Genomic DNA, 23,975 nt, shown 5'->3' with positions numbered 1-23,975 from the left:
AGAAAGACGTCGAGCACAACGAGAAGATCGTTTTCCATACATCATACAGCATTGATTTCAACCGGAGTCGCTGGAATTTGCAGAACATTCACCGGAGGAAAAAAAAAAAAAAAAAACTCAAAGCTTTTGAAATCCAAATCTCCTCCTCCCAGGTCTTCTTTCCACTGTCAATCTAAACCATTTTCCACAGGAAAGCTGCCGGAAGAGGGGAAACTAACGGGTCTTGTCGGGCTCTTCGCGTTTTTGATAACGGGTTGAGATGCTTCTTGAGTTCGTCATTCTTGATTCAATAAACTAAATTCAACGGCTTACGCCTTACGGCTGTAATGAAGCGATGGAGAGATTGGACCCTCAGATCCCAACATTTCAAAATTCTTCTCATTCTAAAACTTTCAAAAATTGTAATAAATAGCTCTGGTTTCTCGATAATCACCGTAAACTCTTCACTTGTGTATTTTATTACCGATTCCAAAATTTGAAGATTTAACCTTTAAAAAATTTTAAAAAAAAATATTCTCGACCACCTTAATAACTATCGAGATTGTAAAATAATCTCTAAAATCTCACCTTACTTCGTCGAATATTTATGGGATTCACAGAGTCTAAGAAATTTCTATAGAAAATTGGCATTCCGACCATGTAATTTGTACTATTTTAACAAAAATGAATCCTTTCAAAAAAAAAAATTGAAAAAAATAGTGAAGATAGACTTTTTAAATAATTCTACTTTGATTAAAATAAATAATCATTTTAATTTTAGGATCTTTAATTTTACTAAGTTATCAACATTTTAATTTCAAATCTGTCGATTTTCAATTATCTTTTAAATAGCACAAAATTCTTATATGCTGATTTAAGTTGTCTAGCATATTTATTAGTTGTGGAGAAAAATACACTTCCAAAATGAACAAGATTGAGGAAATGAAATTTCACAAATTCGACCATTAGATGTGATCAAAGCGGGGAAATATGGCTATGGTTAAAAATTTACATGTTTTCGTCATCGTTTCAGCATTGATCCATGTGGTCAACTCTAAACTCTAAATAGTCATCAAACTAAAACACTCGTAACCACTACCTCACAACTTTTTTTCTCAATCCAGCAGCGCTTACACGCTCGCAGGGATGAGGTGTATCAATGCATGTAAAAAAATGATGACGTTTATCTTCCCCTGATTCGGCTCCCTTTAGGAAAGCATGAGCATGTAATGAGTTGACGCCTTTGACTGATTTGAAAACGAATGCCGATAGGGTTAAATTTTTTACACGATACCTATTAATATGCATTAAATGCATAGGTAATGTCAAATCTATCAATTTTTAATTTTGATTATTTGGATCACACAAAATCCTTAGAGCAACTCCAACAGATTCCTCTCTACTTTAGGGAAAAATAACCCTCTTTTGCTCCAACAGATTCCCTATAACTATCCCTATTTTAGGGAAAGTGAGGAAAGAGAAAACCAAATTCTTTATATTTACAGCAAACTCTAAAATTTTAAGGAAGAATATGGAGATTTTAGAGATTGTTGTAAAATAGGGAATTTGTTGGAGTTGGAGAAGAAAAAGAGGCTAAAGATTTGACTTTTGCTTCCCTATAATACAGAAATTATAGGGAAGCTGTTGGAATTGTTCTTACATGCTTACTAGTCTAGCATGTTTATTGGTTGTAGGGAAAAACTTCTTCCAAAGTGAACAAGGTTGAGGAAATGAAATTTCGCAAATTCGACCATTAAATGTGATCAAGGCGGGGAAATATGGCTGTGGTAAAAAATTTACATGTTTACGTTCTGGTTTCGACCTCGATCCAAGTGATCAACCATAAACTCTAAATAACCATCAAACTAAAACGCTCGTAGCCACTCTATCACAACTTCTTTTCTCGATCTGTCAGCGCTTGCACGCTTGTGGGGACGAGGTGTATCAACGCATGTAAAAAATTTGGGACGTTTATTTCCCCTTGATTTGGCTCCCCTTAAGAAAGCATGAGCATATATTGAGTTGACCCCTTTGACCGATACTAAAATGAACGCCGACATGGTTAATTTTTTTTACACAATACCTATTAATAGATGGGTAATGCCAAATCTATCAATTCTCAATTTTGATTATTTGGATCGCCTAAAATCCTTACATGCTTACTTAAGTTGTTTAGCTTTATTGGTTGTAGGGAAAAATTTACCTTGCAAAATGAACAAGGTGAAGGAAATGAAATTCTACAAATTCAACCGTTGGATGCGATCAAGGTGGGAAAATATGGTTATGGTAAAAAATTTACATGTTTTCGTTATCGTTTCGGCCTCGATCCACGTGATCAACGCTAAACTCTAAATAGTTATCAAACTAAAACACTCGTAACTACTCCCTCGAAACTTCTTTTCTCGATAAGCTAGCACTCACACGCTTGTGGGGACGAGGTGTATCAACACATGTAAAAAATTCGAGACGTTTATCTCCCTCTGATTTGGCTTCCCTTAGGAAAGCATAAGCATATATTGAATTGACCCCTTTGACCGATACTAAAATGAATGCCGACAGGGTTAATTTTTTACATGATATCTATTAATATGCATTACATATATGAGTAATGTCAAATCTATCAATTTTGAATTTTGATATTTGGATCACACAAAATCCTTATAAATAAAAAATAGAACAATAAATAAAAAATTGTTTTAGGGAATCAGCAATTGAGAGATAATCGCTATGTATTCTCATTGATAATAGGGGCCTCTTTATATAGAGGATTACAGTGCATAGAATCTCAATCATACAAGGAAAGTAATTCTACATTGATTAGGATTCTAGATCCTTCTAATTAAATCCTATTACCACTAGTTCAAGTAACCTAGAGTTTGGGCTAAACAAATATTAGGTTTTCCTTGAACACTCCCCCTTGTGTTGCCCAAATGCGGTGCTTCTCTCATTGTCTCATTAAAAACCTTGCCGAGTAACAAAAACCCAGTGGGACAAAAATAACCTCGGTCGAAGGGGAAAAAGAGCACAACACACCCTTCACGTTTCGAGGTGAACATGTAGACATCTCCCCCTGATGTTTGCGCCTCCCCCTGATGACTACGATCATGGGAGTTCAGATAATTTCCGCAAGCCAATTCTTGCCACATGTTTCTCGAACGTGGATTTGGGCAATGACTTAGTAAACAAGTCTGCCTCACCGTCCTCAGATCGAACCTAGTTCACTTTGATCTCGAGGAATGTCTGTTGTTGCTGATTATGCTTGGTGTTGTCGCTTTTGATGTAGCCTTGCCTCATTTCTTCAAAACAAGCAGCATTATCCTAAATGCTCGTAGGCTCATCTGTGGTAGACTTCAAACCACAATTGTTCGAACATGCGTAATTATGGATCTAATCCATACACATTCACGAACCATTTCGTGAAGAGCAATGATCTCTGCATTGTTCGAAGATATAGCAACTAGGGTCTATTATGTAGACCTCCAAGATGTCACGGTCTTCTCCCATGGTGAACACTTAACCGGATTGGGAATGACCATTGTGTGGGTCAGAGAGATACCCAACATCAGCAAAAACCTTCCAAAACACATGTTGTTTTGGGATGGAGATAGTGGACGCAAGCCAGTGTTGGCGGCGTTTCTGGTGTGTGATGGGTCCGAATCCATCATCTCTTTGTAGGGATAGAACAAGCCCATATCATTCATACATCTCAAGTATCGAAAGATATCTTTTACACCAATCCAATGGCATCGCGTTGGCGCAGAGCTATATCTAGCTAACAAGTTCACAACATATGAGATGTTCGGTCTTGTGCATTGGGATAAGTACAATAATGCGCCTATTGTACTAAGTAAGGCACTTCTGCCTCTAGCACATCTTCGTCATCATCCTTTCGACGAAGATGATCCTTTTTAGGATCAAGGCTACGGACGATCATGGGGGTGCTTGAAGGCTTGACCTTGTCAAAAATGCCTAAGCATCTATCGACACGATACTCAAGTTCCAAACCGAGACATAATCGTGTTCTCCCAAAATCCTTCATCTCAAACTCGGATTTCAAGTGTTCAGTGGTTTCCCTTAACTCTTTAAGGACTTCTAATGAAGATCATGTCCAAAATGAACAGCAATAGAATCCGAAACTTGTCATAGAAACGCGTGGGCATATCCCTTCCCAATCAAGTAGTCACTTTAGTGAGCGTTTCAACCTCTTTGTAAACGTGCTCCATGGTCTAGAGCCACTTGACTTGGGTAAATGAAGTTCACCATGAACCTTCATGTATATTCCGTATCTAGATCCCTATAGAGATATGTAGTGACCACATTTGTAAGTTGCATGTTCAGTTATTCGGAAACTACCAAATTGACAAGGTAGTGGAGTGCAATGACATCCATTACGAGAGAATATGTCTCATCGTAGTCGATTCCAGGGCGTTTTGTGAGAAGCCTTGCGCCATAAGGCGAGATTACCATCTCTTTTTCTCACTACACTTTCTAACGAAGACCCATTAGTCAACAGGTTTTATGTTAGGAGGTGTTGGCATTTCTAGCTCGAAAACCTTCCTCTTCGTTAGAGAATCCATCTTAACCTAGATCGCATCTTTCCATTTAGGCTAAAACTCTCTACGTTGGCATTCATTCATCAACGGAGCGTGGTTCGATATCTTTTGACTCAACGAACTCATGTGCAACGAAAGACGCAACTACATCATCAATTATGATGGAGTTTCTATCCCAGGTCTCATGTACACTAGTGTAAGTTTCATAGAGCTCTATATTCTCAGGAATAGGTTCTGACGTTGAGGCGTCCCCCAACGATAACCATAACCCGGAAGATACTCATGAGACGGATTTGGAGTCTTGATGATCAAAGGATTGGAATGTGCCAAAGTATCCTTCGAACCCACGGGCCTCTCCACGCATCCTAGCTGGGGCCATGATCTGTAACGCCAGAGTGCCACTCTCTTTGGCGTTGGCGCCATGCCTACCTCCGTGTAGGGTGGCGCTACGTCCTCTCGTAGGGACGTCCTTCCTTGCAGGCATGTTTGCAGCATATTTGTGTGATCTCGTCACTTTAATAAGGATCAAGATGAGACATAGTGGGGACAGACTACGACAATTCCTGTCGTTCCTGTTGAACATTCGTGTTCTTATCTCCCCCTAACGACGGGAAGACTATCTCATCAAAGTGACATCCGCAAATCTAGCGGTAAGGAGATCGCCTAGCAAGGGCATTTAAGTGGCGGATGATTGTTGGAAGCTCAAATCCAACGTAGTTTCCCATTCGTCTGTAAGGACCCATTATAGAGCACTGTGGCGGCGCAATTGGCACATAAATGGCACACTCAAATATGCGTAAGTACGATATTTGTACCTAGTCACTAGCTGTATCGCAGAGGTAGATTGAGTGGCAGTGGGTAGTAGACGAATTAGCATAGCTGCATGTGATATTGCATCACCCCAAGCGGATATAAGGAGGTTGGTGCGCATTACCAATGTCCGGATGGACTACCATCGTAGTCGTTTCCGCGAGACCATTTGGGTGTGCTCATGGGAATATGACGTCCAACATCAGTCCCAAATGCAATAACCATCGAAAGTCTTCGATGTAAACTCACTAGCATAGTCAAATCCAATTGACTGAATAGGATGATTTGGGGAGTGAGCCCATTGTCATATGATATGTGCCAGGAGTGTAGCATAAGCAGCATTTATAGGTGGACAATGGCACAACACGTGACCAGCGTGTTTGCGTGTCAACCAACATCATAAAATATTTAAGCGTCCGCAAGTTGGTTCAATCAATCCACAAAATCCCTACGGATTCTTTGTAAGAACAGAATGAGTATTGTCATATCCTTTGCATAGGACGGTCTCAGTCCTAATTTCCCTAAGGAACGGGCTTAGTAAAATGAGCGAGAGGCTTTAGAAGCAACCAATGAGAATTTTGGTTAGGCCTGAGCGTTTGAAATGCTATTTTGAAGCAAGTTGGTGATTGCAACATCACCTAAGGCGCCATCACCATGATGGACGCCATCCATGGAGTCATGGATAGGGACTACGCCAGCCCTAGGCTGGTGGTGGACGGAGGCGGTGCCCTAGGCAGCAGCGTCGGTCACACTTAGTCTAAGAATCAACTTTTGATTCATGCTTCATTTCACTCGAGAGAAAAGATGTCCGTGTGAAGTCTTTTGTAGACAGATCATCATATCATGACTAGGATGATCTATCCTGTCGTGACAAAGCAATATGTGTCTAAATCCAAGAGATCTTCTCTCATAACTTTATTGGATTTAATAGCTCGAATAGTGACATAAAGTCCACTAGAGAGACACATAAACTTCTCTAAGATGCGTCTTTGTTCGCAATCATTAGAGGTAATGCAAAGGAACTCATTTCCGTTCTCTACATGCATTTTCGCATGGAATTCGTTGGCTATTCATAGGGTACTATTTGCTCTAAGAGCGTAGAGAGTTTCTGTGACAACTGTAATCAAGGTGCCATTTGGCAAGTGGAACTTGGGCTATTCCATGTCCTTGAATTAATATTGATGGCCTAGCCATCGTAGTCACAAAGTCATATGCTCAGAATCAAAATGGAGTCATAATGAAAGGAACTCGAAATTTTATTCATAAGCCAACGGAGTACATCATTGTTTCTATGATCAAAGAAAATCTAATCCAATAAAAAGTAATATGGCAATCGCCTACAACTCTTGGAAAATAAAAAGACTTAATCAAAATCGCCAGTTTCTGGGTCTTGATCCTTGTAGTCTTCCACCCTTAGGTCTAGATCGCCATCTTGATCTTCTTATGCCATGTAATTTGCTTCCCTTGCTTCACGATACGTCTTGTATGCGTTTACAACATTCTGGGATGCGGTACATGTTTTGGCCCAATGTTCAGTTGATCCACATCGAAAACAAACATCATTATGGTCAGGCTCCCTTGATCGAGGCACCATTGGGGGGCGATTTGGATGACCTATGCTCTTGGTGGCGTTACCACCATGGTCGGAGGCTCTGCCTCTCTCTCTCCTCACACGTTGACCTCCACAGTTCCGTGCACGCCTTTCTCGGCGATTTCCTCCCTCTTTAGGGCGAACATATGGACCAGAATGTCCAGAATTGTCCCTACTCTTAGGGTTTCGCTCCTTGCGTCCTCCATTGGGGGCGCGACTATAGTTAGACTCCGGAATAAGCTTAGTTCCCACGGGTCTAGCATTATAGTTCTTCACAAGGATATTATCGTGCTTTTCAGCTACATTCATGGCGCCAATGAGCTCATGAAACCTTGGGATACGTCCTGCATTTACATCAATCCGATAATTCTTTGAAATCATTAGTGCAGAGACGGGGAAGGTAGAGAGAGTCTTCTCGATCAACATCGTATCAGTTATGGCTTGGCCACAAAACTCCATCAGAGACTTGATACGAAGAGCTTCCGAGTTATAATCAAGCATAGACTTGAAATCACAAAAGTGGAGGCTATGCCATTGCACTTCTAAATTAGGAAGCAGGGAGTCATGAACGTTGCCAAATCGCTGCTCAAGTTCTACCCATAGCTTTCTTGGGTCTTCCTCATTGAGGTATTCATTTTGGAGCGCGTCATTCATGTGCCTTGTCATGAGAATTATGACTTTAGCTTGTTTTGCTTCAAAAGCAGTAGCTTGCTCAATGGAGAGCACGTTCTGACTAGGCTCTTGGATGGTTTCCAGAAGTCCATCAGCCTTAAGATGTTGGCGCACATCTCGGACCCACCTATGGTATCCTACGCCAATTGTCTCGAGTGGAACAAAGTTCAACTTGTTCAGGTAACTCATCCTGAAAAACAACACAAGATTAGGGTTAGTTTCGGAGCGAAAAAGGCTACCACGAAAAACTATTAAATTTCTGAGCGTAGTCGCTTTTAAGAAATTAGGAATTTTCTGAGCATAGTCGCTTCCAAGAAAATCCGATTCCAAGAGGGGTTTTGGATTAGATCGAAACAACGATGTATGTGGTCGATCGTTTTCTTCTCAACAAACTCTAAGTTTGGAGGACTCTACAAGCTCCAAGCTTGGAGTGAGCACGAACCCCCACAGTTCGTCTTTTGGTCTCCCCTATGTAGAGAAAGGGGGGTAGAAGAAGGGATGTTGGAAGTCCTCGAGAAAAGAAGAAGAAATTGAAAAACTTCACAAAAAAGGGGAACTTTTAGAAAAGTTTACCTTAAAAAGATGGCCGGAAAAATGCTGCCGGAAAAGTACTGTAGCTGTCAGAAGTTACTGTGGCGACCGAAAAAGTCACTGTAGCTGACAGGAAAAGTCACTGGAAAGTGTTCGGAAAAGTTGCCGGAAAGTGGCCGGAAAGCTGCCGAAAAAGTCTCCGGAAAGTGGCCAGAAAAATGTTGACCGGCCGTTGACCGGAGGGTGCTGACGTGGTAGGTCGGAGCTGACATGGCAGATTGGAGCTGACTGGGCACTGACGCAAGCGCTGATGTGGCAGTGCTGATGTGGCGCCTGAGGTGGGTGACGTCAGTGGGCCAAGCTTCTGGGCTGGGCTTCTTATGGGCCTGCGCTGTGTCTCTGGGCTTCGCAGCTTCTGGGCCTTGCTGTTGCTGGGCCGTTGACAGGAGAATTCTGCAGGTTGAAGTTGAGGCGGCGGTTCAAGGCAAGGGAACTTCTGGTGAGCGGTTCAGGGATTTTTTGGCCTGTTCCGGTGGTGAGATTTCCGGGTTCGGGTTTCTGGGGTGGAGACGCTGCAGGTGGTCGAGTATGGCTGCAGGAGGTGGCGAGGAAGGCTTTGAACCGGGCAGAGGTTATTTTTGCTATTTTCGGTGGCCGGTTCTGTGGTTTGCCGGCCGGTTCTGGGGGTGGGGCAGCCGATTCTGGATTCCTGGAGTTGAGATCTTCAAGGTGGGTGACGGTGGTTTCTAGAATTTGAAGGCTACGAATTTAGGATTCAGGGTTAGGGTTTCGTGCTGATAACGTGTTTTAGGGAATCAGAAATTGAGAGATAATCGCTGTGTATTCTCATTGATAATAGGGGCCTCTTTATATAGAGGATTACAATGCATAGAATCTCAATCATACAAGGAAAGTAATTCTACATTGATTAGGATTCTAGATCCTTCTAATTAAATCATATTACCACTAGGTCAAGTAACCTAGAGTTTGGGCTAAACACATATTAGGTTTTCCTTGAACAAAAATGAAGTAACAAATTCAGTTTATTATAAATTAGAACAAAAAAAACCAAAACAAAACAAAAACCACAAAAAATAAAAGATAGAAACAACAAAGGGAATGAGCAAAACAAAAAAAACAACAAAAAATAAAAGATATAAACAAGAAAAGAGGATAAGGTAGCTCAATCCCAGGTTGCCACCTCCATTGTAGGTGCCTTAAGCCAAGGCACCACCACTACAGAATTGTCAACGTTGTCTTCTTCTTTTTTGGTGTAAAGGAGGCATAACGCCCAGAAACAAGAAGAAAAAAACCAGATTGCACGCGGTCGAGAAGTGTCACTAAGGTCATCAAGCATAGTTGTGGCAGCTACAATTGGAACTTCATCAAAAATCTGATATCCAAGCTCTTCTTGTTATCTTCTTCGATCTCATCCTTCTTCTTCTTTTTTTTTTTTTTTCTTTTCAAAATCAAATATGGGATTTTGGTTCTAACCAAATTAACAGAGCCCAGTTCTTCAAATTTGTAAACATGCAAATCAAAATAAAAGTTCAAAAACAAAATGATTCTTTAGGTTTCAGGTTTTCTTGTTGTATGCTTCGTGTTTCTTTGACTCTGATCCTTATCGGAAAACTTGAATAGCTCAATTTTTTGTCTTCTGAATTATGATTTTCAGTTGCGCTTTCTCTTTGGATTTTCTTCTTCGATTGGAATATTATGTCCCAAAACAAAGTTGGAATATTAGGTACAAAATCTCATACCCATCTTTCTAAACCAGACCCAAATACAAGAGTGAAAATCCATGCGATGAGTGAGTGGTTGGAATTGATTCTGACCAGTGATATGTAGCTGAGCAGGGCGTCAAAATCAGAGACATGGGTAGGCCAAGGAGTCTTCGCAGCAAAGCGGCCCACTTTGTAACTGATATCACTACTGGATTGCTCAACCCCATTTCTGACAAACCCTCCAAACCCTCTCCCTTCTCCTCTTCCTGTAAGCTCTCTATCTTTCTTTACTCGAAACCCTTTCTGGGTTTTAAGGGTTCTTTATTGGGTGCCAAAAGTCAGTTCTATGATGTGCCAAAGATTAGGGCTTTTCTAGGTTCTGGAGCTGTGGGTGCAAAACCCAGTTCTTCAATTTGTTTATAAATACCTGAAAATACATACTATTTGTCAGGAATTTTTTGATGAAATTTTGCCCATGAGAAGTTGGGTACAGTTTATAATACATGATGGAGGCATTTTGTTACTTATTCTAAAAACATGAGACTCCGAGTTTGCATAGCTGTGTAGATGAAGTAAGTTTTATTTGGACTGTGTGGAACTCTTGTTAGAATGGAGTCTGTGACTCTGTAATTCTTGTGTCAGCAGGAAGATGTGGATGGGTCCAGAGGAAGTCAAAATGGAACAATGAGTGAAGAGAGTCCAGCTAATCCAGTTGATGGGCCTGACACTTCTTCATTTACTGCATTTCTCTACTCACTGTTATCGTCATCCGGGTCGGGAGATAAGAGCAAAAGTTCGGATGAACAGGTTGATGACCAAATGGATAAGAGCAACTCATTATCTGATTCTGCAGTGAAAGCAAACAGTGGGAAGAGAAGCTTATTTTCCAAGGGGGAACACACGCTTAGTAAGGCTATGTACCAGGCTGCAAGATTTGGTTGGTATCGGAGTCAAGAGCGGAAGGGTAACTTTGACGTGAAAGGTGATGATGGGAATGATTCTGAGTTTACTAGAGTTGAGATGAGGCATATGCATAAAGCACAGAAGCCTGTGGCTTTGGTTCATCTACCAGACGTCTCCGTACCTTCTTTACTTAATGAGAAAAATAGAATTGCTCTTTACAGTTCACTCCCAGCGCTAGTTCAGGGAAGTCAATGGTTGTTACTATATAGGTGGGGAAACTTGGAGTTTCATAGTTAGATCTCTTGAAAGTACAATGAATGACTTTCCTTTTGGAGTTTGTAAGTACAAGTCTTTCATGTACATAAAGAATACATAAGCACTGTGTGCAAGCAATTTTGATTAGATAGTGATTGTAAAGGCTAATAGTTTCAATGATATGTTTCTTAACACCCACCGGTTGGTACGTTGAACTATATAAGCCAATCTCTGTTTATTGCAATGTTAAATCTTAAATCATAGTTAAAACCTAGAGCTGATCGAGGGCCATGGCTGTTTGTTGATTCTAGAGTCATAGAACTACTGCTGTATCTTCTCCATCAACCTCGCTCGTTTCATCTGATCAACCATAAAAATTACAAATTCATACTCTTATCATTGTAATCAATTCTTAAAACACATGGATCGATTTGTATACTTAAAAGTGACGATTTCAACTTCTATGCAAGGAATAAACATCCCAGTGGCCAGAGGCGTCTCCAAGCTTCTCGGAGCGACCTGGGTTTTTTCGAAACTTAGGTTTCGACTGGCGGCGTCGCACTCGGGCGGGGCGGCGATCGTGGAGCGGTGACGTATGGCGGCGACGCGGGGATACTCAGCATCGATCGTGTGGGCGGCGAGAAGCTTCTGATCCGGAGGCTTCATGATCGTGTTTGGCTTCGTTCCTAAACCAAATCTGGCGATCGCTGGGTGAACGGCGGTGGCAGATTGACTCTTCGATCTGACTTTGTTTGGGTGATTGGGATCAGAGCGGCGGTGGTGTTTTGAACTTTTGACTTTCAGGTCGGGGGCAGGTGCTGCATCGGTCTCTAGGCGGCGTCTGGAGTCCAGGTTGGGCGGATCTCTAAGCCATCCATGGCGGAGGATCGTGGTCGACCTCCGGATCGGTGATGGGCTGCTGCCTCCGATGGCTTGAGGCGGGTCGATCTGGAGTGTGAAGGAAGGTTAGGGGCTCAGCGTCGATCGGAATGGAGTCTTCTGGGTTGATGACGGCGACGATATTGGCTCAGGAGGCGACGGCGGTGCGCCGGACTGGTTTCAGGTCGCTTTCCGGTTCGGATCCTTCGCTTCAGTATGGGGCTTGGGTCAGACCCAGGGCAGTCGGCTTGTGGGCCGCTCTGGGGCGCTGGGCTGCTCTTTTCCTTTTTTACCTGCTTTCAATAAATTTCCTCATTTTGTTCGGCCCTCGATTGTAGCTGTTTGCTGGTTGATGAGTGGCGATGTACACTAGGATGGTCTTTAGGAGTCAATGCTTGTCAATTCAGTGGCTCTGATTTAGGGTCGGATAGGTGTAGGAGTTTTTACTTTTTTTACTTTCTTTTTTCGTTTGTGTTTGGGTTTACTTTTAGTTTGCTCTGCTTTATGCAGGCTACTTTCTGCATTGAGTTGTAATATGAGGAATTTTCGAATTCCTCTAGCTTGATCGAGTGAGGTCTTTATATTAATGGAACACGATTCTGTTCCCTTAAAAAAAAACATCCCAGTGGCCACCAAAACTGATGGCAAATTGCATTTCTTGAGAATCAGAAAATGACCTTCCTTGTTAAAGGAAAAGCACATTATGTGCCTTCGTCAAAGAAACAGACGAAGAGGGAATCAAGCAATCACAAATCACAGCTCAATCAGCATTTAGTATCATTAATGTAATTGATATTTCCGTTGTAATCCTATCCCTATATAAAGGGGTTATGAATGAAATGAGTAGACAATTCCAATCCATTTTTACTTTTACACGTTATCAGCACGCTCAGAGCAAATAGCCAATAGAAAAAAAAATCCTAATTTTCTAGTTTTCTTTCTATCTAAAAGAAACCAAAACCCTAGAAGACAAAAAATTTCTTCCTTTTTCCTGCCGCCACCAACTAAAAAAAAATAAAAAATTTCAGCCTGGCCAAGACCGGCCCCATCCTCGCTGCCACCTCCCACCTGCTGCTGCGCCAACACACAACAGCCCATCCCCGCGGGCCACCAACCTCGATCTGCCCTCTGCCCTCCAGCTTGCACTCTGCCCTCTGCCCTCCAAGAGCCGGCCTCAACCTACGGGCATCAACAACAACCGGTAGACCCACCTCGCTGCTGCTCCGCCCAATCCCGCACGGCTCCTCCGCTGCGCAGATCACTCGCCTCCTTGCACCAAAGCGCACGCACGCCCATCGCTGTCTCCAGCCTAGCCCAGCCCGGCCTCCAGCATGCCCGACCCGCCTGACAGCAGCCCCGCGCCCTGCTTCAACCTAGCCTCGCACCTGCAATCCAGCGCGAGTCTGCACAGTTTCCCCGCACCTGCCATCCGGACCGGCCTACAGCCCTGCACTACATAGCACGCACGGCCCAACCCGGACGTGCACCCCTGCCACCAGCTACGACACAGCCACCTCTGTAAGAAAAAAAAGAGAGAACCAGGAAGAAGAGAGGGAAGAAACGCGAAGGAGAGGAAAAAAAAAAAAAAAGAGAAAGAAAACAAAAGGCCCAAAGAACAGAAGGCCCAGAAAAAAAAACAGAAAGAAAAAAAAAAAGAAACTCAGCCCAGATCGAAAAAAAAAAAAAGCAGGCCTTTCGGCCCAGAAACAAAAGAAAGAAACAGGCCATGCGGCCCAAAAAAAAAAAAAAGAAATAGGCCTGCGGCCTAGAAAAAAGAGAAAAGAAAACAATAACTCTTTGTGGCCCATTGCTGAAAAAGAGAAAGCGGCCTAGTTTTTCTCAAGCCCAAAAACATCGCTACGCACGCTTGCATCAACACGCGCATGTGCTAGGATTGTTTTATTTTCTCGAAATCAAGTATGTTTTCTTAATTTTTTTTTATGATTTTAACAAAGCATGCTTTATACTTTATTGTTTATGCTTTTATTATATTTTGTTATTAAGCATGTTTTGTTCGATAATATTAATTCTCTTATAGCATGCCTTGTTATTTATGTTTTAAATAATTATGTTTAAACATGTTTCAATTATGCTATAGTTTATACTTTATTTTGAACATGCCATATATATTTTGTTATATATTATTTATGCAATTGTGAGCATGTTTTGTGAATTTTTACTCTTATATAATTATTCCTAAGCATGCCTTTATATTATGCTATTATTTATATTTTATTTTATGCATGCTATATTATTGCTATTATTATGTGTAGTATATAATTTGTTGTATATTTGTGAAATTTGAGCATGCCATGTAGTTTATTTTTTATATGATATAGTTAAATGTACTATGATTATTTTTTTATGCAACATATCAATATCGTTTGGCCATGATAATGAAAATTCATGCGCGTTATACACACACTTACTGTGATAAAGTATTTTCACCTAGCATCGAAAAAAAAAATGTGACCATTACGAATCTTGGTATTGAAATCTAATTCATATGTTTGGAAAATAATTTACGTGGATGTCTTTATGACTGCGTAATTTATATCTTCTCTCTTGTTTTATGTAGATGGCTGATCCAACTCGACCTGAGTTTGACATCTTGGACTCAGAAGGACTTGAGTACCATTGTTGGGTTTCCGATATGGAAACTGCCTTTGTGGCAAAAGACTACACTGCCACCATTACTAATCCCAAAGATGATGAACTATCTAATAAGGTGAAAGCAGATGCCTTAATTTTTCTGAGGCGACATATTGATCCTAGCCTACGCTGGGAGTACCTCCAGTTGAAGACACCCAAAGAACTGTGGGATGCCCTTAAAGGACGTTTTGGGAACATTCATGACACTTTGCTCCCAGGACTGGCTGTTCAGTGGAATGGAATCCGCTTGCTTGACTATAAAAAGGTCAATGACTTCAACAAGGACATGTTGCGATTAAAGGCACGTCTCAATTTCTGTGGAAGGAAAATCACAGAAGATGATATGATCTACAAGACTCTTACCACCTTTCCTAATTCAGCTTTTATACTAGCGAACCAGTATCAGTTGGATTATGACAACAAAAGAATCACAACCTTCAATAAGTTGATAAGCCTACTGCAAGTGGCTGAGAGACAAAATAAGATTCTATCTCTTGAATAACAGTGCCAGGCCCACTGGGACAAAGAAAATTCCCGAGGCTAATTATGGAAAAATGAAAGGTGGAAATAACTCCAATGCAAGGGGGTTTAGACATGCTGATCCCTACCCACGTGGCAACCATGCACCACGTGGAAAAGGACATGGGGATCATGGAAACAAGATGAAAAAGGAAAGAGTTGACAATGAACCATGCTATAGGTGTGGATTCATTGGGCATTGGTACAAGAACTGCAAAGAAAACAACAGAGTAGCAGCCAATTACAAGAGGTATAGAGAGTCTAAAGAACAAGAGGCTCACTACATGGAAGAAGAAGGTCATGACCTAAACATCAACCTTACAATTGCAGACTTCAATGGCAAAGAGGAACTTGCTAAGTCAATGGATGCTCTCAATCTTGACTGATCTGCTTTATTCATTTTATTTTCCAAAGATAGTTGTGAAGGCATAATGCCTCACTTTTAATTAGACTATTGTTTGGTCTTAAAGTTTATTTTCAATCATGGATTGATGAATAAGATTTCTGAACAAGACCTTGATTTGATTATCGTTGGCTTATTAATAAATTTTGAATTTTATTCTGAAGCACTGAATTTATTCAAATTTATTTACTATACACATATTTACATGGTTCGACATAGCACTATAAAGATGTAAAGCAATACATCTAGAGAAAAATTATTAGAATGAAAAGAATACCATTCTACGCAAATAGAAATACTCTAAAGAATATGAGTTATATTTTCTAAATACCTCCCATTTATTTGTAGGAATGAATGGAGGAGAACTTGAGTGCTTAATTGATAGTGGGACTACCTACACAATATTAAGAAATATGCAATTATTCATTGAATCAATAGCCTATAATTCCCCTGTGACTACGATGATTGGATCATCACAAGTAATAAAAGGGCAAAGAACTGCCACAAATTTTTTCTGCCTAATGGCACAACATTTCAAGTCACAGACGCTCTATATGCACCAAGAGCTAATCGAACCTTGTTAAGTTTCAAAGATATTCGTGCCAACGGTTATCATGTAAAAACACACTGTGAGAATGGAACAGAATACCTTGATATTACATCTAATGACTGTGGAAGGAAACACATCTTAGAGAAACTTATGAGTCAATTTAGTGGACTGTACCTCACTACGATTCAGATCATTGAATCCTATACTGTCACCAACAATGAAATGTGGGACACTGACTCATACAGGCTTTTGCATGACCGCCTATGGCACCGAGGTAGTGACATGATGATCCGTATTTTTCAAGAACTCACACGGACATCCCTTCTTTCGAGTGAAAAATGGGAGAAAAATCCGCCACACTGCAAGGTGTCGGTTCTAGGATTGCTCAAATGCAGTCATTGCTTTCTGAAGTACCAGAAGCACTATCTCCCTCCCATTATGCCTCATTGACTATTTCAAAGGCACATCACTCGTTTTGCAAAGCCTGCTCTTTAGCAAAAACAGGATCGAGACCTTCCTATGCTAAAGATACAAAACAAAACATTCCATTTTTACAAAGGATACAAAGAGATGTCTGTGGACCTATCCATCCAGAATACGGACCATTCAAGTACTTTATGGTTCTGGTGGATGCTTCGACAATCTGGTCACATGTCGTTTTATTGTCCACAAGAAATGCTGCAATACTCCTAGCACAGATTATACGTTTAAGGGCTCACCACCCTGATCACCCTCTCAAGTCTATAAGGCTTGATAATGCTGGAGAGTTTACATCAAAAGCATTTGATGATTATTGCATATCTATTTGGATCGATGTAGAGCATTCTGTACCCCATGTGCATACACAAAATGGTCTCGCAGAAGCCACCATCCAAAGGCTACATATGGTGGCTAGGGCATTGGTTATGCACACCAACCTGCCTACATCTGCATGGGGTTATGCAATATTGCACGCAGCTTTACTTATTCGTTTCAGACCCACTACTAGCCAACCATTTTCTGCGTACCAGTTGGTAACTGGATATGAGCCTGACATTTCACACTTATGCATATCTGGTTGCGCAATATATGTACCTATTGCGCCCCCACAGCGCACTACACTGGGTCCTTAGAGACGATTAAGTATTTATGTTGGATATGAATCCCCAACAATTATCCGCTATTTGGAACCCTTGACAGGCGATCTCTCTACCGCTAGATTTGCGGATTTTCACTTTGATGAGACAGTCTTCCCGTCGTTAGGGGGAGATAGGAAAAAGGATTTTCCAAGGGAACGACAGGAATTGTCGTGGTTTGTCCCCACTCTGTCTCATTTTGATCCCCGCACTTCACAAAGTGAAAGTGAAGTGAAAAGAATAATCGATCTTCAGAACGTAGCAGATTCGATGCCTGATGCGTTTACTGATATCGCAAAAGTGACGAGATCACATATACCAGCTGCAAAAGTGCCTGCAAGGTTAGAAGTCCCCAATAAGGGGCACGGTGCCGCAGATAGAGGCACTGCAACCGCACTTAGTGGAGGTGTGGTTGAGGCCGTGGCTCCCCAAGGAAGAGGGGGAGGTCACTTGGTTCGATTGACACTCACCCAGGGAAGAAGAGGGTGAGTAAGGCACAAACCAATCATCAATGTATAGAATCCCTCTCATGAGATTGTCTCTGATTATAGTTATGACCATGAATCAATACTCGAGGACGCTCCGATGTTTGAAATGATTCCAGAGAACAAAGAAATCTCAAAGGATTACGAGAGTGCGTATGAGTTGATAGAAAGATCTTCCATACACATTGATGATATATACTGTTGCTCAAGGAATCATAGAGCACGATGATATCAAACCACGCTCTATTGAAAAATGGCAACAAAGAGCAGATTGGCCTAAATGAAATAAACCAATCCAGGTAGAATTAGATTCTCTGACAAAGGGACAGGTATTTGGTCAGGTAGTGCTAACCCCACCAAGTGTAAAGCCTGTAGGACATAAATGAGTCTTTGTCACAAAGCGTAATGAGAAGAATGAAGTCCTGAGGTACAAGGCTCGCCTTGTGGCGCAAGGTTTCTCACAACGCCCTGGAATTGACTACAAGGAGACATACTCTCCCGTAATGGACGTTATAACGTTCCGCTACTATGTTAGCTTAGTAGTTTCCAAAAGACTGGAAATGCAGCTTATGGATGTGGTTACTGCATATCTCTATGGGGATCCAGATTCAGAGATATATATGAAAGTGCATGATGGCCTTACATTATCCAAATCAAGTGACTCTAAATCACGGAGTGCGTTTGGAATTAGGTTGAAACGCTCACTTTACGGATTAAAACAATCCTGGCGGATGTGGTATACCCGTCTAAGTGACTACTTGATTAGGAAGGGATATAAGAACGATGAATTATGCCCCTGCGTATTCATAAAGAAAACAAGTTCTGGATTTGCAATTGTAGCAGTATATGTCGATGATATGAACATAACAGGTACTCTTGATGAAATAAGAGAAACCGCGAGCTACTTGAAATCCGAATTTGAGATGAAGGATCTTGGGAAAACTCGATTCTATCTAGGCCTTAAACTAGAACATCGAGTTTGAGGAATATTAATCCACCAGTCTGCATATGTCCAAAAGTCAGGCGATATAACATGGACAAAGCATATCCTGCTAGCACTCCCATGATCGGTCGAAGTTTAGATGCAAGGAAAGATCCATTTCGTCCAAAGGAAGATAACGAACAAGTGTTGGGAGCTGAAATTCCCTATCTAAGTGCAATAGGCGCATTATTGTACTTAGCCCAATTTACTCGACCAGACATTGCATTCTCAGTGAACTTGTTAGCTAGATTTAGCTCAGCGCCAACGCAGCGTCACTGGAATGGTATCAAGAACATCTTCGATACCTAAAAGGAACCATTGATTTGGGACTGTTCTTTCCCTACAGAGAGACAAGAGGAACCGTAGATGGAACTGCAATCCCTAAAGGAAGTGTTGATGGCGAAAGCGCCACTCCCTACACTAAAACGCCAAATGATGTTTTGGTCTGTTTTGCTGATACTGGGTAAGTCTCTGACCCACATAAAGATCGTTCCCAAACTGGTTATGTATTTACCAATGGGAACACGGTGATATCTTGGAGATCAACCAAGCAAACCCTTGTGGCTACCTCCTCGAACCACTCAGAGATTATTGTTGTACATGAGGAGGTTCGTGAGTGTGTATGGTGAAGAACTATCATTGCACATATTTGAGGGATTAGTGGTTTGAGTTCTACCACTGAAGAGCCTACTTGCATTTATGAACACAATGCAGCTTGCATCGAACACATGAAGCTAGGTTATATTAAGGGTGATAACACAAAACACATATCGCCAAAGTCGTTCTACAATCAGAAACAACAGACCCTCCTCAAGATTCAAGTGAATCAAGTAAGGTCTGAGGAGAATGTGGCAGATTTGTTCACCAAATCACTGCCTAAGGCCACATTTGAGAAACATGTGAAAAGCATAGGAATGCGAAGACTTTCTAAGCTCACTTGATTAATGTAATGATCAAGGGGAGGTGTAGACGTCAGGGGGAGTCTAACACACACATGTCATTCTCAAATGTAGAAGGTGCGTTGTGCTCTTTTCCTTAGACCAAGTTTTATTTTTGTCCCACAGGGTTTTTATTGTTACTTGGCAAGGTTTTTAGTGAGGCAACAACTCATGCACCATTTTGTCTTTGACTTGGCACAAGGGGGAGTGTTAAAGGAACAGCACATTATTTGCCTTCGTCAAAGAAACAGACGAAGAGGGAATCAAGCAATCACAAATCACAGCTCAATCAGCATTTAGTATCATCAATGTAATTGGTATTTCCGTTGTAATCCTATCCCTATATAAAGGGGTTATGAATGAAATGAGTAGACAATTCCAATCCATTTTTACTTTTACATTCCTCAAATTTTCAATTTTTATTCTTATATTTTTTTAAATTTTCTTTTTTTTTCTTTCTAGAATTTCAATTCCATTGACGGAGGATATTACTACGGTCGTTAGTTTGGTTGCTTCCTGTGAAACATCTGAGAGGCCCTTAGGGATGTATTTTATTGATGTCGAATATCATTTTCCCCAGCGCTATTGTTTCTGTCTCCTGGCTCTCGGCCAAAGACCTAAATATCATAGGGACACAAACATTTGCTTCCATTATTGGGGGTCCAATTGATGCAATTGACTCCAACAACCTTGGCGAATTACTGAGCTTAGAGCTTCGTTGTGGCAAGATTTATGTCAAGATTAGTGAGGATTTGTATTATGAACAATTGAAGAATTTTCGCACCAGTCTCATGGATACACTTCTAATTCGTAAAGCATCTCTTGCAGCTCAATGGAACCTTACAAACCCATGGCATGCAGTTGGTTCCATTGGGTAAAAGTTTCTTTGACATTCATTTCAATAAGATAACATGAGAAGAATTTGAAAAAGTGGTACATGTTCCCTTGCTAATGGAATATTTTGGTTATTCGAATGGAAGCCAGACTTCGAACCAGGTGTTAATCCTCCTCAAACTCATACTCAAGTATGGATTAGAATTTTTGGATTAAGATAGGATTATTGGCATCCTCGCAATGATAATTAGCATCCTCGCCATCTCATGGAGATTGCTCGTGGGGTAGCGACACCATTGCACAATGATAAAGCGACGGAAGAGCACCAATTAGGTTATTATGCCCGCATCTTGGTTGATATTAAATTAAGCACATCAAGATCTGCTGACTTCTCTTATGGTGGAAAAAGGCAGTGATATTTTCTCTATAGGTATTGCTTATGAGAACTTGCCATGTGAGTTTAAAAAACAAGAGAAGTGAAGATGTCGTTCTCCTGATGTCCATGATGAGGGTAGTAGATGTAAAAAAGTTCATCAAGAATATAAGGTCAAGGCTACTCCATATATTGTCTCACATGTTGAACAACTAGAAATTGAGATTGCTTCAACAAGATCTACAAGTAATGTCAATGTTTCGACTAGTAACAGTTTTGAGATCCTTACTCAAGTGCAATAAGATGAGCCCATAGTTGCAAATGAACAAACGAAAGGTCTTAGCTACACGGAGCCTAACTTCATGCACCACTAAGATTTGACTGTTTTGAGTGATAAATATCTGACCCCACATATAAACGGATGAGATTGCATGTTTATTGTATGTAGATTTGCATCGCCGTGTATATAAGAATTTTCGATGAACAAAAGATAGTTGGACTCTCCTTAAACACTTTTGTTGACACTGAGGATTCTACTTTAGTAGAAAATAATGTTCAAAAGCTTTGTTGGCATGGGGTGACTTGGAAAATGAAGAACCCCTTGGTCATACACTTCATGTTTAGTTTGAGATCAATGATGAAACTTGGTTTGATGAGGGGGAAGCAGCTTTAGATGAGAATCTTCTTCGCCCTCTCCCAAAGCCTCTAGACAAAAAATTCAAAGAAAAACAATGTCTAATGAGTTCAAGAAACCTTGCATGCAATTGGATACCTACTATGCATCTCAAACTTTAGTTGTTTAAATTTTGTTTAATCTCCAACCATATTCATGGTTCATGTGTTTTGCACTTTTATTCTTTTTAGGGTTTTTATCATAGGTGGAGTCTGAACTTTTTCAGACCGGACAAGATGGTATATGGACTTTTAAAGTGATCAAATAAGTACCTGAACTTCCAAAACTACATCAAAAATGTGCTTCTGTCTATATTCTGTTTAAAGTGCAGGGGCAAATTAGAAATTCCACTCAAATTGACAACTAAAATGACTGTCATAGCCCCAATACTATTCATGTGAAACTTTTCATCATATTTTACCTTCAATTATTGTTTCCCAATAAATAATAACGGTAATCATTCCAACATTATGTTTTCTTGAATAATTTTTATTGTTAATCTCATGTCTCCCTTTTTTATGTTGATCTCTCTTTCATTTAGTAAATTTTTCTTTTGTCAAAAAATAAAATAAAATAAAAAGGAGTTTAAGTTTGATTGATGGAATGACCCAGTAACAACGATGAGAATACAAAAGTGATGTAATGCAAGACAGATATCTAGAAGTGATGGAATGACCCAGTAACAACGATGAGAATACAAAAGTGATGTAATGCAAGACAGATATCTAGAAGTGATGGAATGACCCAGTAACAACGATGAGAATACAAAAGTGATGGAATGTCCAAATATCTAAAATATTTTCAGTTTGTATAGCAATTGTGGAATACATTGGGGTACTTAAACTTTTCAGATATCTAGAAGAGTAGGGAATTCTCTATATACTAAAGCTCATGTACTGAGATGCATATGGAGTACGCCGGCGTAGCGTACGCCCTTGTGGGTCCTACTCGCGTGGTTCATTTCTATCCACAAATTTTGAAATAGAAGGTCTGCCAACTTAACTATCATTATCAGTAAAAACTGATTCCGTTATGGTAAAGGCGTACAGCAAATATTGCAAAACGACATTTTGTACCCAAAAAAATAAATAAATTGCAAAACAACAAAGTATGTAGATGATACTGATCGAGAACTCAACCCATTCTCTGTTTCTCTGGATAACTCTTGAAAATTCCTTCAGTTTCAATTGGAGAGTTTAGGAGGAATGTATGACTGAATCATTCAGAGAATTTCCACACTAAATTGAATCCCAATACTTTCCTGCAAATCGAATATGAAACCAGGTAGAAATGGAGAACTGAAGAAGGGAGAAAGCGAATTAAAAGCATCGATGCTCCCAAGCTTGTTTGATTGATCTGCTGTTCATTAATGCTCGGGCTCTTTCATTTGGAGCAAATCTATTATTGATTTGTCATTTTTTTTTAATTACTGAGTTGAAATTCCTCTCATGAGCAGTGAACATGCAAGAACAGAATGATTCATTATGGTTGCAGAGACTTGCAGGTGATCTTTGAGAGTATACTACAAGTCCTCATATTTGACAGTCCTCTTGAAATACAAGTCCTGGTTGAAGACCTTAGCGCAAATTGTTCAGATTCCTTCAGCTCTATCACCATAACAGGTGCTTTTAATTCCTCACCATAAATTTAACAGATTCCTCCAGTTTATCAGCCCGAACTATATCAGATCAAGATAATTGGAAACTTCCCTATCACCATTCTCAGCCTCAACAACCGATCGACACATAGCTCAAACCATTTTTAATATGAACAAGGGTCGGAATTCAACCAAGGGAAGCCCAGATAGCCGCTGTGAAAAGCAATTTCGGCGGTGGACGAAAACACTCCAAATACCCATTTTTCCAAACTTAATCAAATTTGAAAACTAATTATTGAAAGACGTCGAGCACGACAAGAGGATTGTTTTCCATACCTCATACAGCATCAATTTCAACCGGAGTCGCTGGAATTTGCAGAACATTCACCGGAAAAAAAATTAAAAAAAATAAAAAAAAAAACTCAAAGCTTTTAAAATCCGAATCTCCTCCTCCCAGGTGTCGAAGTCTTCTTTCCACTGTCAATCTAAACCATTTTCCACAGGAAAGCTGCCGGAAGAGGGGAAACTAACGGGTCTTGTCGGCTTCTTGAGTTCGTCATTCTTGATTCCATAAATATTTAGTCCTCAAATAAACTAAATTCAACGGCGTTGTAATGAAGCGATGGAGAGACTGGACCCAGATCCCACCATTTAAAAATTCTTTTAATTCTAAAACTTTCAAAAATTGTAATAGATTGCTCGGGTTTCTCAATAATCAATATAGACCCTTCACTTGTGAATTTTATTACGAATTTCAAATATTTCAAAATAACTATCGAGATTGTAAAATAATCTCTAAAATCTCACCTTACTTCGTCCGAATATTTATGGGATTCACAGTTTCTACAGAAAATTGGCATTCCGACCATGTAATTTGTACAATTTTAACAAAAATGAATTGAAAAAAATAGTGAAGATAGACTTTTTGAATAAAAGAAAATTCTACTTTGATTAAAA

General features: G+C 40.4%; 2 long non-coding RNA genes across 2 annotated transcripts; one reads left to right on the top strand and one right to left on the bottom strand.

Annotated features, from left to right (window-relative positions):
• Nucleotides 1-152: 152 nt before the first annotated feature.
• LOC112185790 lies at nucleotides 153-23,792 on the bottom strand. Its single transcript, XR_002930465.2, has 3 exons — nucleotides 23,651-23,792; nucleotides 22,561-22,567; nucleotides 153-265 (listed from the first exon to the last, which is right to left on the bottom strand). It is a non-coding gene; the product is annotated as an uncharacterized LOC112185790 (long non-coding RNA).
• LOC112185785 lies at nucleotides 9,310-12,596 on the top strand. The gene is made up of 3 exons (XR_005805844.1): nucleotides 9,310-10,128; nucleotides 10,506-11,223; nucleotides 11,489-12,596. It is a non-coding gene; the product is annotated as an uncharacterized LOC112185785 (long non-coding RNA).
• Nucleotides 23,793-23,975: the final 183 nt, after the last annotated feature.

This window comes from Rosa chinensis, chromosome 2, assembly GCF_002994745.2.
Source record: "Rosa chinensis cultivar Old Blush chromosome 2, RchiOBHm-V2, whole genome shotgun sequence".
Taxonomy (NCBI): domain Eukaryota; kingdom Viridiplantae; phylum Streptophyta; class Magnoliopsida; order Rosales; family Rosaceae; genus Rosa; species Rosa chinensis.
Note: the sequence above shows the minus strand (reverse complement) of the source record. Positions and strands in the feature narration are given on the sequence as shown.